The 11,500-nt window shown below is 53.8% G+C and overlaps 1 protein-coding gene and 1 non-coding gene across 5 annotated transcripts in view; one reads left to right on the top strand and one right to left on the bottom strand.

The window, feature by feature from the left end:
• PRKAG2 (protein kinase AMP-activated non-catalytic subunit gamma 2) overlaps positions 1 to 11,500 on the top strand; it is a 275,589-nt gene that overhangs the window by 153,822 nt on the left and 110,267 nt on the right. The gene's annotated exons all lie outside the window — the stretch shown is intronic.
• LOC112405921 (small nucleolar RNA SNORA68) lies at positions 9,708 to 9,840 on the bottom strand. The gene has a single exon (XR_003004456.1). It is a non-coding gene; the product is annotated as a small nucleolar RNA SNORA68 (small nucleolar RNA).

The following is an 11,500-nucleotide window of genomic DNA, read 5'->3' as shown; positions in this document are numbered from 1 at the left end:
TGGCCAAAAAGGGAGGGGGCCCGGGTCCCGAAAAAAAAAAAAAAAAAAAAAAAAGAGTTCAGGTTTGATCCGTGCATTCCACTGATGGCTGAGCTGAGCCTCAGATTACACAGGAACAGCCTTATGGGCAACAGAGCGGGAGTCTGCGCTGAAGCTTTTGCAGCACGAGTTGAAAGAGGGCTGGGGCTGTGTTTCCCATCAGTGCGTTCAAAGCCCCCGGCACAGCGTCCAGCTCGATGCTGGCCCTCGGAGCCCCGCGTGAACACGTTCATGCGTGAACCCACAGAAGGGCCTGTACCCCACGCCTGCTGGGAAGGGCTTGTCCTCGCTGGGAGTCGCTCGGCTAATGCACACTGGGGCATCTGCCTTAACCTCCCCAGGAAGCTGGCAGATGTTTTCTCAGATGGCTTTCTCGGGGAAAGGAAGGCAGAAGAGCACCGAAGGGGACGGTCCTCATGACTCCGTGGTCACGTCAGAGGGCGCAGGTTAAGCCGTGGCATAACCTGCCACGAACAGGTGACCAGTGCTTTAATTTACACAGCACGGAGCCATCGGACTGGGCGCAGCTGCAGGCGCCGTGCCCAGGGGACACACCCCCCACCCTCCCTCCCCCGGTTATGTCACCGCAGCAGCCTCACCGGGTATCATGTAAACGTCACATGAGCTTGGCAGGGCTGCCCAGCTAGCACCTCGGAAGCTTGGCTGCAGGAGGCCAGGACCGTCTGGCGCCTCCCCGGCCTCCCCCCCACTGCCAGCCTGATGACCCATTCCTGGTCCTGTGACCATGGCATGGCCTCACATGCACCCAGGGCCTGGAAGAAGGGACAGCCCTCGTGTGGGTTAAGACAGGCAGACTCTGACAGCAGGGACAGTGGGGACCTCCCCACAGGGTCTTTAGGGAGGGTGTGTGCATCACACACCCTGACCCCCTGTTCCGGGCCCCTCGCATCCTGCGTGAGGGGTGCGTGGAAGCCGGGCTATGGGGCTACAAGGAGGCTGCTGCCACCACAGGAAAGGGCCGTCGGAGACCTAGGAGGAGAAACAGAGCAATAACAAAGCAATAGCAAAGCTGGGAGGGACTTTGAAAAGAAAGCGCTCTGGGGTCTGGCCATGCACCAGAATCTTATTCAGCCTTAAAAAGGAATAAATTCTGACCCCTGCGACGACATGGAAGAACCCTGAGAGCATTACGCTCAGTGAAAGAAACCAGCAAGAAAGGACAAGCGCTAGGTGATCCCACTTGTATGAGGGACTAGAGGAGTCACATTCACAGAAACGGAAAGTAGATGGTGGGTGTCAGGCCCGGGGAGTGGAGCAGGGAGACGGTGTTTCATGGGGACAGAGTTTCAGTTCTGGGAGATGAAAAAGTGGTTAAGAGTCCGCACTCCCACTGCAGGGAGCACAGGTTCGATCTCTGGTCGGGGAACTAAGGTCCCGCATGCCTTTCGGTGCAGCCAATAAAAAAAAAAAATAGGTTATGAGCCTGGATGGTGGTGGTGATGGTTACACAACAATGTGAATGTATTTAATGCCACTGAATTGAACACTTTTAAAAAGGGTTCAGATGGTAGATTTTATGTCCTGTGTATTTTACCACAATTAAAAATAACTTTAAGAAAGGTTAGAGAGTTCTGATCAACAAATTATCTTTTTCAGAAAGTTCTACTAACGTATTTGTCAGCTGTTCATAAGTATTCACGTACTCGGCATACAGGTGTCCAAACAAAACCAAACCACAATTTTTAGAAGCAGAAAGAAATAATAAGATAAGCCCTGAAGGTATGCAGGTGCACGGGACCCTCTGCAGGCCTGGAGGGGCTGTGCGGACAGAGCAGGCAAAGGGGGGCTCGCGGGAGAGACGGGAGCCTGGGAGGAGAGGTGGGCGTTTTCACTCCTGCAGAAGCTGCTCTGGGCCAGCAGCCACCTGGCGAGGGCCTCGCCCTTGCGTCTTTGCTCTGGAACCCCCGTGTGGCCCTAGGAGAAGAGCCCCGGGGCCTCCTGCACTGGTCCTGGGCTTTTCTGGGAGCTCAGTCCTACCGGGAGCCCCGCGAAGAAGATGTCACTTGTTGGGGCCGCAGTGCTGCCCTGGGCGAGGCGTGGAATGTGACGCCTGCCTCTCCTGCCGGGCTCTGACCTTCCAGTTCTCTCCCACTGCCCTGCCTTCCCGGCAGCCTGGAGGGCACCAGAACCAACACCTCACTCTTTCCCCTGCTCAGCAGGGGTGGCTCCAGCCTGTCTCCTGAGATGAGCTTCAGGCCAGAGGGAGGGGTTTCCAGCTGCTCTTTTTAATCCAGCAGGTCTTGGGCCAAGGTGGTGCTTCTGTTGAAAACCTTAGGACTATCCCTCAGAGCCCACCCTTCATCCTTCAAGGCCCACAGGAGTTGGTACCAGGTGCCCCCCCCCGCCCCATTAGCCTGGACCACACAGACAGCCCGTCAAACTCATGTTAGAGAACTTTCATGAACGATTGGGTTTATGGATGTAGAGTTTACACACAGTAAAATTCACCCTTTTTAGTGTACGGCTCTGTGAGTTTTGAGAAACATATATAATTATATAATCACCACCACCATCAAGACAGGGAACAATTCCATCACCCCCAAATGTTCCCTCAGGCCCCTTTACAGTCCACTTCTCCCCTCCTCCATTCTCAACCCCTGGCAGCCTATAATTTTTCCCTACCCTATAATTTTGCTTTTCCCAGAATGTCATATAAGTGAAAAACTCCCGTATATAGGCTTTGGGGGCTGGCTTCTTTCAGTTAGCAAAATGTGTCTGTGAATGACCCACGTTGTTGCACGTATCAGTGGTTCTTTCCCTGTTACTACTGAGTAGTGTCCCATGGTATGGACGCACCAGTTTGTTTATTAATTCACCAGTTGAAGGACATTCGGGTGGTTTCCATTTTCAAGCTATGAATAAAGCCACTATAAACGTTTGCATCAGGCTTTTGTGCGAATAAAAGCTTTCATTTCCCTTGTGAGTGGGATTGCCGGGTTATACGGTAAACGTATGTTTAACTTCATAGGAAACTCAAACTACTTCCCAAACTGGCTGTACCGTTTTGCATTCCCACCAGCGACGTATGAGAGTTCCTGTTGTGCCACGTCCTCCCTAGCACTAAGTACGGTCCGCTCTTAAGAACATTTTCAACTAGTCTAAGAGGTGCGTAGGGGTAGCTCCTTGCAGTTTGAATGAGCAGATTCCTGATGGTTAATGATGTTGAGTATCTTTTAGTGTGCCTTTTATCTGTATATCCTCTTTGGTGAAGTATCTATTTAATCTTCTGTCCACTTTTCTTTTTAATTGAATTATTTGTTCTCTTATTATGGAGTTTTCAGAGTTGTTTATATATTCCGGATACAAGTCCTTTATCACATATGTGTTTTGCAAGTATTTTTCTGCAAGTATTTTTCTCCCTGTCACTTGTTGTTTTTCCTTTCTTTAACGGTATCTTTTAAAGAGCTTAAGTTTTAAGTTTTGTTGAATCCGATGTATTCATTTGTTCTGTTATGGACTGTGCTTTTGTCGAGCAGTTTGTTGAACAAAGGAGGTGCCGCGTTAAGTCCCGCGAATATTTACTGAGGCGGGTCTGCGCGCCAGGCACCGTGCATGCGGGGGGCACGGTGATAGATAAGCTCACGGTCAGTGGAGGACATGAGGTCTGTAAAGATGGAACTACAGCATACTGTAACTTTATAATGTCAGAAGGTGCACGGTACCTAAAAAGGAAGAGTAAAAAAGCTCCGGAAACCAGTGAAGGCTTTACAAAAGAGGAACTTAGCCAGCAGGAGATGCTGAAGCTGTGGACTGAATCAGATGATCAGTGGGGGAAAACCCGCTTCCCCAAGTGTAGCATGGGGATCTCAGTTCTCACACACCGATTCTAGAAAGCCAGAGAGAAGATGACGTGGAGGCAGAGCGTGCTAACTGGGTACCGCTGAGGCCGGGGACCCGGCCCTGCGCTTGCGTCTCTTCCCTGCACCCTCTGTGGCCCCCTTCTCGTGGCGTGTGTAGTAACTGCTCTCCCGCCAGCCTTGAGCTGGTTGACCACGATTCACAGGGGTGGCGCCTTTCGGGTAAAAATGACCTGGAGAAAGGGGAGCCTGGGGCATCAAAGAGATTGATCGAGCAGGTGAGGTACTTGGAAGGGGACTTGCTCATAGGGGCTGCCTTCTCCCCATCCGTGAAACAAGCTCTGATGTTGGTGGTTATTGTAGGTCGGCCTCGGGAAGGTGAGGAATTCTAGGCTCCCCGGAAAGACGGTCCCTTTTCCAGTTCCCTCTGGTGGAGTTGTTAGCAGGGAAAGTGCAGGAACGAGGCTGTGATCTTTTAGAAGGTCCTGAACTCCCAGAGCTGTTCTCGTGTGGTTGTTGTTTGAGGTTCTGGGTTATCTTTAGAAGGACGCAGCCAGGACGTGTGTTTCCATCCTGAGATGCTTGGTTCCCTTCTGTCAGCAGCTTTCTTTCCTCCCCTTCTTCCTCCTCCGTGGAGAGTCTACCCATTCATCCCTGGGGGTTGCGGGGTGCTCTCAGCCCCTCTCTCCGTGAGGCAGATGAGAAGAGCTGGGAGCTCAGAGCAGCCCCATAGAAACAGCACCGGTGGCAGAGGCTCGGCCTGGAAGCCAGCCCTGCTGGAGGCCACCCTGGTCTCACACACACCCGCCACCCATCTCACCGGCTTCTCACACCCAGAAGGCCTGGCGGGTGGTGTCAGGTGGTGTGTTGAGTCAGCAGAGCCATAGGAGAGCCCTCGGAGTCCCGTGGCAGCGGCCGCCGCCAGCACCCCGCGGAGGGGAGGGATGCCTGCTCTGGCCGGCAGCCACCTGGCCTGCTGGGCGCCCAGCGGGAGGCCAGAGCGGGCATCACACCCACCCACAGGCCGGCTCCCCGGCCCCAGGCCTCAGCCTCCTCTGCCTGCTGGGCAGAACGAGGCTTTCCAAAGTGGTGGTTTGCAAACCGCTCCCGGGCCCACAGGCCATCAGTCCTGGTAGAGAGGTGCGTTCCAGACGCCTTGCGGGCTGCACATCTGGAAATGACCGCACACACCTCGGGGAGGGGACGGGGCTCGGAGCCCTTCCTAGGTCCCCATGGCCCATCCCCCCCCTTACTGAGTCCAGCATGGAGAAGTGGGGAGGCTAAACAGCCCAGAAGCCACCCAAAGGGGGGCCACCAAGCACGGCAGGAGGGACCGCGCTCCACGAGCCGGGGGCGCCCGCAGTCTGCGCCAGGGGAGCTAGCATCAAGGGTTCTGAGTGTTTCCAACATACAAATTGCAGAGAGCGTAGGAATAACTCAAGGTACAATTTCAGATTTTAAAAAGTCCGCCCTGGGAGCTCCCGAGTGGCAGGTTTCCCCGTCAGCTGGAATAATAAACAGGTGATGGGCAGTGAACAACCAGGAATTCCAAGAGGGGCTGGAGACAGAGCAGGGACAGCCACAGAGGGTTGGTGTCCCAGGCACAGAGAAGGGAGGCCCGCCTCAGAGCCCCTGGTCAGCACGGGCGCGCTTTCAGGCAGAGGATCTGCTGACTCTTGAAGAGGCCCGGTCTTCCCCTTCCCTGTACAGAACTGTAGTCCCGTCTCAGCAGGGCCAATTCCAAGTGTACCCTCAAACCAGATCCAACGATTCATATCACAGCGAGTACCGGCAGGCTGGCTTTGCCAGGACAATTTGCCTGGACGATGCTGTATTATAAACAGGCATCTCAGAGAGATCAAGGTCAGAGAGACCTGTCTGAACTTGCATAGAAGCTAGTCCTGACCTAAGGGCACATCTGAGCAGCGCAGGGCACGAGGAAGCCTCCTGCCCAGAAATATTCGGGCCCCATCTGTGGCCAGTGTCAGAAAGCCTTGCCCCTGCCCCCGGGCATCTCGGCACCAGCCAGCGAGTATGAAACTCCATGGCCTCCTGCTGAGTTACTGTCCTTCCTTTATGTGCTGTCAGGAAATGACAGTCACCACACTGACTGAGGACAGACTGCCCTCCCCCTCTCCCAAACCCAGCATGTCTGAGTCAGGGCTGGCCACCACCCCCTCCACCCTGTGCAGCCTGTGGGCGTATTTGGGATGGCTGGCGGGCACGGGGAGAGGAGCCTGCATGCGGTGGTGTGGGTACCCCGAGTGCCACCCTCCCAGCTCTGAGCCCATGCACCTGCCGTGCCCCCATGGGAACGTGCACTCTTTCCTCTCACCTACACAGACGGTCTCCTGCCCTGACACTCATGCTGGTGAATCAGAGTCTGAACCCTCTCAGAGCTCAGGGAAGGTGCCAGCCTGGGGGTCTGAAGACCCGTGTCATTGCCGTGCATGGGCCAGCTTCCGTCCTAGCTGTCGCCCACGGGCCTGACACATCATCTCCCGGTGCCTGTGTTTCCTCCACTGTAAAATGAGGTCATGAAACATTTGTCCACTAAGGTGACCCACCACCGTTTCCACCGCTCCGATTCACTTGGTGGGAGCCACCCTGACTCTGTCACATTCGGCTGCGTTAACCTGTGTGGTACCAGAGGATGCCTCTTACTTTTGTGATTCCACAGAGACCAGCATCAGAGGGCACTGGTGTAGCTATTTCCCCCACATTGTCAAATCCTTAGCAAATTGTTTTTTAGAAACTGCTTTATGTGGGAACCGATTGTTCTAGAATCTCTCCCTCTTACAAAGCCACTGAGGGTTGTTGTTGTTTTTTTTTTCTCGTCCGTTTGCCAAGGATTGCCTTTGAGGTTCCACATCAAAAGGCACATATGCTCTTATCTTTTGCTGTAGTGAAGTAGCTAGGGTTACATGTGGGGGCCACGAAGCAGAACTCAGGCCTCCAGAGGAGCGTGAAAAGGGTACAGCTCTTCTAAAGGCCAGGCAGACACCAGAGGCTGGACCAGACTGCTGGAACTGATCCAAAGTCACCCCTGTGAATGCCCACGACATTCCCCCCACCACTGTTTCTGTTTCGTTTTCTTTTGCCAGTTTACCCATGCAAACATCGACACGCTAGAGCCAGCTACTTAATAACTAGGTCCAGAATGCTGTTGGCTATACAAAGCCCTGTGAAATTGCAGCGTTTCCTGCATTTCTTCTAGGAGAATAAGAACCTTAGAAAATGTCCTAAAAGAGTTTGTTTTCTTAGAAGAAAGAATTTTTCACCTACCACGTTGCCATCATGCTTTGACAGACTCCAAAATGACTTCCGTCTCCAACGGATTTCGGATAGTTTCAATTATAGAAGATTGTAAAACAGACTCTTAGAGTCTATAAGCAAAACTTGCAGCCCCGAACCTTATTCCAAATTAATACATGAACTGAGAGTAAGCTCAGGTATGGCCAGAGTCAAAGCCATTGGATGTCAAGTTATTCCAGGCCCATTTCTGGAGAAGAGTCCAAAAACTCTACCCCTGAGAGAGGGGCCCTGGTGGAGTGGACGGGGTAGAGAGGACACCAGGAGAGCATCTTCTAGGAAATGGGTGATTCTGGAGCGTCTGGAGCAAGGTCTCAAAGCAGCCAGCTAGAAAGGAGCGGGGGCCCTTGGGAAGAGACGTAATTCAAGGGAGTCTCTGCGTGAGACTGGCCTGGGCTGCAGGAAGAATAGTTTCCATCAGAGGCCAGGCAGGGGCCTTGGAACTCAGAAAGAAGAGAATTTGCTTGCAAAGAAGGGAGCTGTGAGAGAGAGAGGGCTGAGGCCTCATTCCACGGGCCACGAAGAATGGGAACTAGAGTTACTTTAGAAGTCTCTTATCTGTAAAATGAGGAGGTTGGATGGAATGAATGGTTCCAAACTTGTCTGGCCACCTGTATCACCTGGGGAACTTCAGAAATGCAGGTTCCCAGACCCACTCAACAGAATCCTTAGGACCTGAGACCGTGTATTCTCCGAGCTGCCCGGTGACCCTGCTCAGCCGGGTTTGAGAACTGTGGGCAGAGAGCCTCTCAGCTGACCCGGTGACTCAGGCGTCCTGCCCAGCATGTTGGGTCAGACTCGGGGGATGGAGACGGGGGACTGCCCAGACCGAGGGTCTTGAGCCAAGCCTCCCCATGGGAAACAGAGGCAGAAAGTTATCCAAAGTTCAGTGGAAAAGTTATGGGGACTCTTCAGGGATACTCTGCCCAGAGCCTCAGAGCAGACCACCACCGGGCTGGGACAGACCCAGGCCACACACGAGCCGTGCCCGGGGTGGGCGGCCCAACCGCCCAGGGACACCCCAGCCCACGGAGGCCGGAGAAGTGTGGTTTCCCCTCGAGTAGAGTTCAAGCCCCTGAAAGTCCAGCTGCCACCGGACATGGGTGGTTCCTCAAAATCAAGAAGGACCTAGAAACCTGCCGTCGAGCCTCAGACCTCGGGTCAAGCCTGTGCCCAGGACTCACCAGGGTCTCAGGTTTGGGCCCGAACTTCCTGATGGTGCAGCTTCCTATTTAGACACGGGGCTCACACTGCCTTTGTATTTCCCAGGCTCCCGTAGGTTACTCTGAAAGACACCGCAGGGAGGAGCGAGGCGGAGATTTCCTTTCCTTCCAGAGTTCCCACCTCGGGTTATTCCCCCCACCTCCTTGGCTGTCCTGCCCTGCTGAGTCAGTTGGCAGCTCCAGGCTAAATTTCGTCCCATCAGGCATCACGCGTCATTGGCGTGCTCGGTGGACACAGTGGTGAGCCTGTGGTCTGGGAATTCACAAAGAGGCACAGCGCCCCATCCACGGGTGCCTCCGCCTGTACCGCGATGGCGTGTCTGGAGTGTTGCAGACCTTCCTCCTGGACAGGGCCTGGCTCAGGCCGGCCTGTCCTCGCCCCATCCTCTCCGGACCTGAGTAATGGATGCTTGGACCGAGGCTGGTGAGGCCTCAGGGTGCTTGTTGCGACCCTAGAATGGATCTGCTGACCAGCTCTGGGGAACTGCCTCTGCACCTTTCGTCTCATTGACATCAGCCCTGGGTGGGAACACACTGGTGTCTGACGGACGTCAGCGGTGCACCTTTACACGAGGACCGCTCTCCACAGGGCAGCCCGGACCCCAGAATGTGCACACCCTGCCTGTCTTTCTTCTACTGCCCGGGGCCTTCCGTCCCTCCTAACGTCCCTCTCTGTGGCATGGTCCCTTAGCAGCAGGGGTCCCTGCCTCTCCCTGGCTGGGGCATTTTGTTTGACACACGCTGTCTGTATCACCATCCTCCCATGACCCTCGTCACCATCCCTCCAAAGTTAGGAATGATACCCCCCCATCTCTGTGATGCATAGTTAGTTGTTTTTAAAGCCGCATGTAAGCAAACCCCCATCCAGTGTAAATTGAAAATTTGTTCTTCTTACTCCGTGCTCTTGGGACAATGGTCAGCAAGGACGTTTAAGATCAGGAACAAAATGAATTTTTTTCTTTTTCTTTTTTTCTGAGCACCGGGTTTTCCCAGTGAGTTTTATTTGGGCAGACCTGGGGACGGGGCGGCCCTGCATCTAAAAGAAGGTGTTGGGCCTCTTGGTGGTGAAGCGTGGCTTGTGCCGGTGACGGAGGACCCGGTGGGGCAGTGGGAATTGGATCTTGGAATTGTGGAACTGTTTGTCTGCTGGTCGGTGGCACCTTGCTGGCTGCGATCTCCTCCCCCTTCACGATCTGGATCGATTGGGCCCGGGCACGGTGCCGGGAGCCCATGCCTCGGTCTGCAGGTATCGGGAGGGGGGCACTTGGGGAACGAGTGGCCACAGCATCTGGTCCCAGCAGGTACTGGCTACCAAGTGTGTAGAACCTCCAAATTCACTTTGAGGGGCACGGCTGCAGCCCCCCAAAGGCGACAAGATCCACTTGCTGTTAGCATCTCTGTTGAAACCGCTGTTACAAGAAACAGCAGTTCTTGGGTTTAGGTGCTTGGAAAATTAATTTTTTCATTTTGGTTTTTCTTCCTTGGTATTTCAGACCCAGCCTCGTTAGCCAAGTGCTAACATGCGTGAAAAGGGCTGGTGCCTGAGGAAGCGGGGAGGGAGGGGGGAGCGCATGCAGGTGCACACCACACGGCCATCTTGTCTACCTGGTTTATTTTTACAAAACGGGGTTGGCTAGTTAGTGGTGAGACTAGGCCTGGATCTTCAGGCTCCTGAAATGCAGGCCTGTCCTCTGCATCGCTCTGCTGGCCCCTGTTCGCTTTCTTCCAGTGGCTCCGCCCTTCTCCTTTCTCCCCTTCTCTCCAGACGTAGCTCAGGCCAGCACAGCCTGGCCCTGTGAAGTCACCAGCTCATGGCTCCCTGGTGTCTGGAGCCACTGGCCTGGTGTCTGGTGTGGCTGCCAGAGTCGTTTCTGTTCACTCACTGAGCCTATTCACGGGCCCTGGCTGCAGCCTCAGGAGACTCGGAGGCATTGTTCACTCTCAGAGGCTGGCAGCGGCGCTAACAAAGACCTCAAGGAGCTGGGGAAGGAGGGAGAGCCTTCTCGGAAGAACAAGACGGGGGAACCTGTGTGTCCTTCTTGGTTTTGTTGCCACAGCTCCGTGCTGTCTGGGCCCATGGGAAAGTTGTCTTAATCAGAGGTGGACCCTTTTCATTCTCCGGAGTTGAGGCCCAGCTCTTCCGGGTGTGTCCGTGGGACGTCCCCACCCCTCCAGCCATTTCTCCGAGCGCCTCTGGTTTTGGCCTTACAGGCATTTCACTCTTGGTGCTCATTGAGTGTTGCTGTTGGTGTTGGTGCTGGTTTTCCTTTTGTCCCGTTTCCTCCAGCCAGACTGAAAGGTGGGACTTGTCTGCTGCATCTTGACCTGGCCCATAGCAGCTGGCCAATCGGACACATGGTCCTCCTGAGAGACTGAGTTTGGCGGTTTATCCTACAATTAGGAAATAAATTGGGACTGGAGCCTTGACTGCAGCCTCACGGAAGACTCCAACCCCAAACCATCCAACTAAGCTGCTCCCAAATTCCTGACACACTGAAACTGTGCGAATTAATAAACATTTATTGTTGTTTTAAGTCAAAAAAAAAAAAAGCAATAAAACAAAAAGAAAGAAATTGGTCTCTTTAAAAGGAATGGGGGGACTTCCCTGGTGGCGCTGTGGTTAAGAATCCACCTGCCAATGCAGGGGACATGGGTTCAGGCCCTGGTCCGGGAAGATCCCACATGCCGCGGAGCGACTAAGCCTGTGCACCACAACTACTGAGCCTGCATGCCACAACTACTGAAGCCGGGGCACCTAGAGCCTGTGCTCCACAACAAGAGAAGCCACCGCAATGAGAAGCCTGTACATGTATGCCACAACTACTGAAGCCGGGGCACCTAGAGCCTGTGCTCCACAACAAGAGAAGCCACTGCAATGAGAAGCCTGTACACGCACCGCAACAAAGAGTAGCTTCCGCTCGCCGCCAACTAGAGAAAGCCCGTTTGCAGCAACGAAGACCCAACACAGCCAACAATAAATAAATAAATAAAAACAACAACAAAAAAAAGTAGGTTAAAAGTGATGGAGGATTGTGTCAGCATTACCCCATTTTTCCCTTTATTGTGACACCAATACTCAAAAAAAGAAAAAAGATTTAGGTATATCGT

Source organism: Neophocaena asiaeorientalis, unplaced genomic scaffold (genome assembly GCF_003031525.2).
Source record: "Neophocaena asiaeorientalis asiaeorientalis breed wild unplaced genomic scaffold, Neophocaena_asiaeorientalis_V1.1 scaffold407, whole genome shotgun sequence".
Classification (NCBI taxonomy): Eukaryota; Metazoa; Chordata; class Mammalia; order Artiodactyla; family Phocoenidae; genus Neophocaena; species Neophocaena asiaeorientalis.
The sequence above is the reverse complement of the archived record's forward strand: the minus strand, read 5'-3'. Positions and strand labels throughout refer to the sequence as shown.